Below are 4,958 nucleotides of genomic sequence, written 5' to 3' on the forward strand. Positions count from 1 at the left end.
GTGGTTTATTACAGCTGTCTGTACCAAGACACTGGAAATGTCTTAATCTCTCATTGAATCTCTCATAAGTGAGCTAACATTTGGTTTTTACAAAGTACTTCAAGTACAAGGCCAAGTCAAACTTAACTACCCCTTCAAACAGATCGTGTCCTAAGCATGGGGGAAGCCCTGGAGAGCACACATGAAAGTACTTAAGCGAGTTGAAGGACCCAAATTTGATTCCTGTGTAACTTTCTAATTCAGGATTTCTCTTCAGATGGTCAACTGCTGTATCATAGTTGGCTGTACTCGGTTCATCGCCAAGTTCAAACCCATTTCCAGAGTGAAATTCTTCCCGCGTGATAAGACAAAAACGACAAAAGTACCGTCCCGAGCTGAATTCCTCAAGAAAGCCCCCTATTCCATGGGACCCTTGGAACAAAAAACTTTTTATTCAGATATAAACCAAATGCAATGGAATATTTACAGCGTACAAATTAAACAAAATTGATGCCAGTCATGCAATCAGCAATAAAATCAGGACTCGAACAGGACTAGGCTAGGCCTTTAGCCTATAAAAATCAAGTAAAAAAACTTGTGGAAAGCCAGGCCGTATATGGATTTATTCCGTCGTTTTGCAGATTCTTGTGAACAAAAAAAGTTGTATATTTACGACACGACAGTCATAAAAGAACAAAGCACGAACACAATTTCACTGCATTTTTACAAATCGTAAAATTACAAAGTATGCGTTGAAATACCCCGAATATGTTAAATTTACAGACACGGCTACATTCAGTATTAATTGTAAATGTTAAAGCATAAACAAACACACATTCTGTGTAAAAAAAAAAGCAACAGCAAAACTATCACTTTCCCATTCGTATAAAGCGGAAATATGTTTTGAGGCAGTTTCAGAGAAATTTAATTAAGCTGCTCAAAAGGGATAAGAACAATACCTAAATTAAATGTTTTACGATGTACATTTCACCACATCTCGGTCAACACAGCCCCACCACTGATAACGGTTACACCACACTACGTCAGAAAAAGTCGCCAATGCAGTCGTTCCATTCATTAACAAAAAATCCACTTCATTATTAAAATGAATATTAAAGGGAATATACATCATTTGCTTTTGCTGTAATTTTCAGAAATGGATGGAATTGGGGGGTTGGAAATATAAAGCAAATATAGTTACACTGACTTTTTGGAGGTTTTGGGTTCGAAAATGCTATAAAAACCAAGAAAAACGATCATTTTCCTGTAGTCTGGTTCCCTGACTCCATATAAGAAGAAACAGAGCAGTTTACATATATTGGGGAATTGTAAGGTCAGGGAACCAGTCTAGCTGGCTCGTACCCGTTCATAGGTTTGTAATCGATTGCAAACAAGTGCAATGGTCAATTGGGGCCAGTATTTGAAAAAAAAGCCAGTTGTTTCCAACGCTGATCGGCCGATCAGCGTTGGAAATTGATACAAAAATACCACTTTTCTTGAAAATGACAGTATACCAGGTGCCATAATTTTACAGGATGCTTTAGACTGTCATTTACCAACATCCTATTAAGGTATTTCGCAAAAACTTGGTAGTTTTATTTTTCGATGTTTGCAAATGTTGTATATTCCCTTTAAGATACCAAAAGGCCATGCTTGAGAATGCACGACTAGAATTTCGGCCACCATCAACAAGGCCTGTCGGTAAACAGAGCTGCTATCAGCGACCGCGCAAAATACACACAGAAAGCAAATAGGACGAACGGAATAATAAGCCGCTACGGCAAGACTTGGCATGTGTACATCCAACATACTGACAGTTTCAAATTACCGAAAGTACTTGAAGCTGGATAGTATTTGCTTCTTTAAGTTTAGGAGCATCCAGCATATTTGCTATAGGAGGACCCTTGGCACGCCATATTAAAGAGGTGATTTCGTGGGAGGGTGGGGTTGAGGGGTTGAGATTGAGGGGTGGGGGTAAGGGTCTGGATTTTAGGGTGGAGTTGAGGGGTGGAGGTGGGGTGGAGGTGGGGTTGAGGGTTGGGGTTGAGGGTGGGGTTGAGGGACGGGTTTGAAGGACGGGTTTGAGGGGTGGGGTTGAGGGGTCGGCTTGAGGGTTGAGGTTGAGGGGTGGGTTTGATGGTTGGGGTTGAGGGGTGGGTTTGAGGGGTGGGTTTGAGGGTTGGGGTTGAGGGACGGGTTTAAGGGTTGGGGTTGAGGGGTGGGTTTGTAGGTTGGGTTGAGGGGTGGGTGAGAGGGGTGGGTGAGAGGCGTGGGTATGAGGCCTGGGTTTTAAGGGTGGTTTTGAGGGTTGGGGTTGAGGGTTGGGGTTGAGGGACGGGGTTGAGGGACGGGTTTGAGGGGCGGGTTTGAGGGGTGGGGATTGAGGGTGGGGTTGAGGGGTGGGAATTGAGGGGAGGGGTTGAGGGGTGGGGCTGAGGGGTGGGATTTAGGGGTGGGATTGAGGGGTGGGATTGAGGGGTGGGGTTGGAGGGTGGGGATTGACAGGTGGGGTCGGAGGGTGGGGTTGAGGGGTGAGGTTGAGGGTTGGGTTGATGGTGAGAGTCGATGCTCGACGCCACGTGCGTGATGATCAACCCTCAATTGGACAGTTCAGTTAGCCAATAAAGCTTGGCTCCCCTGTTCACATAGTATTGACAAAGATAATCAATACATGAGTGAATGTTTCAAGGGACGATTCTTTGACACAAGAAGGAAAAAACACAGTTCAGGAAATTAAAAAATACGGTACAATGATTATATTTTTCTCTCGTAATTTACAGGCGGCAAACATGTTAATGTCTTTTCATGAAGATATAACATGAATGACTTCTGGTCGGATGTCAAGTTAGTGCCTACATTGTACTTGTGATTTCCGTTGAGAATATAATACGGCCTTGAAATTTTGGGTATGAAGCGGTTATATTTACATGTTCCTTAGTACAATCAGGGAGGGTTCCATATAGGGGGCGGATCCAGACACCAAATGGGAGGGGCAAATGAAGCTGAATCTTGTCAGCATGCAGGAACCACACATTTCAAACACATTGGCAAGGGGGCCCAAGTCGGGCAATTCAAAAAGAAATCTGCGCTCATTTTGAAGATAGGACAAACATTTCGGATTTTACTTCAAAAAATGTTAGAATATATTTTTAGTTCAATTTTGCGTATATTTTGCTTCAAAAACAAAGTTATATGAAAATTATGACTATGTCAAAATTGTTCTTAACGTGTTCAATCATGGGGTGTCCTCTTGAATCAAACTGATGCCATCTTTTCCTCCCACCCCCTGCCACCAAGCCCCGCCCCTTGACCGCCCAGCTCCTGTTCCCCTAAAAAAAAGGATTCTCTGACAATTTATACTGCTTAAGTTAAGAGCGAGTGCGGACCTTGTTTTATTGACATAAAAATGACTAAAGGGTTTACTCAGTACGACCCCCACTTCAGAGTGTTGTCCTGATGCCCTACAGCCATCGCCAGCTTTCCTTTAACACACACGGACCCTGGACCCTCTTAGATTTGAAGGCAACTATAGGGTCATTTATTACTGTTTGTTTGGTGGCTACTTTAAACGCACCACGTGTTTGTTTATGGCGTTCAACTTGACGAGAGCACTCGTAAGGAACTTGGGTTCTATATTGAAAATTCGAGAGAGCAAGCAAAGGGGCAGATATTGTGGCCATTATTTGTGAACCATCGTATGTTAAGATGGACCAAGTGGAAATATAAACATGGTAAATTTGTAAACCGATTGTAATATTTAGATTTGGTGACATCAGCTGGTTGTGTTTACTTAGACTGAAAAAATAAGTGGCGGCCATCTTCTTTAATGGGAGAGGCCATCTGCTAAAAAGACAGAGGCCACCTTGACAGAAAGGTCTCCCCTTGCGTGTTTGGTGGTACCAGAGAGCCAGCCTAGTGTTATCTTTGTACCTATCACAAAAAGACTCACTGACTATCATTTGACAGCCGAGCAGTGCTATTGTATAGGATTCCCCCATAATACCAATTACCCTGTAGTGCTGATTACCCCATCATGCCAATCGGGGATTTTGAGACATTGGTGCGGTGAACACACAGGTCATTTTTTCATTGTTTGCGTCATATTGAGCATGCGCTCTTTAGCTTAAACATGGCGTTAACAATGCGAGATTTTGAGACGTTGGTGGCAGCAAACATACGGGACCTTTTTCCATTGTTTGTGTCATACTGAGCATGCGCGCTTTGGCTTAAACTTGACATAACGATTGAAAAAGGACCGGTATGTTTGCTGTCACCAACGTCTCAAAAGTCTCCCATGACCGTGTAATTATGGGCTTCATCCAGCCCATTCTGTAGACAACTTGCATGAAACACTTCGAGTGAAGAATCGTTTTCTCAAGCAAGTAGAATTTTCTGCACTCTGGGACCAGTTTTACTAGGCATGCTTGGTCTTATAGACCTCTATCATGCTGCCACCATTTCAGTCATGTTCCCTGCATCCTATTACAATACGGAATGATGTTTTTGGTGCAAAAAGGAACCAGACTATTTTCCCTTCCTGCCTCGCTTTTGTAACGTTGATTTGAATGGAAAAAAATCAAGATGGCCGCAACATGATAATGGTCTATTTTGAAGGATGCTGCACATGATCGTGTGCAAATGTGGCCCACGGTTCAAATAAACGACAAAAGGTTTAAACCTTTGTTGATGGCTATTGATTCAGCTGTACAACGTCTAGGAACGGCCTCACATTACTACACACCTCAGAGTGTGTCTTAGGAAATTACTGGAGACAGGACAGCTGAGCAAACAGACAATCAATGACTACAGAGTAAGAAAACTGAAAATAAAATCCAAAACTGCGGACATTTCCTACATAAGTAGCATGTTTCCTGCGTCTGGGCTAGTGTTGAAAGGAACCCTTCCAGAAAAAAAAAACTCTCAACTTCACGCTTACGTCAAACTTAAACAACATAATAAAAACACTGACTCAGAAGAGG

The sequence above is a fragment of the Patiria miniata genome, unplaced genomic scaffold (genome assembly GCF_015706575.1).
Source record: "Patiria miniata isolate m_02_andy unplaced genomic scaffold, ASM1570657v1 HiC_scaffold_7, whole genome shotgun sequence".
Taxonomy (NCBI): domain Eukaryota; kingdom Metazoa; phylum Echinodermata; class Asteroidea; order Valvatida; family Asterinidae; genus Patiria; species Patiria miniata.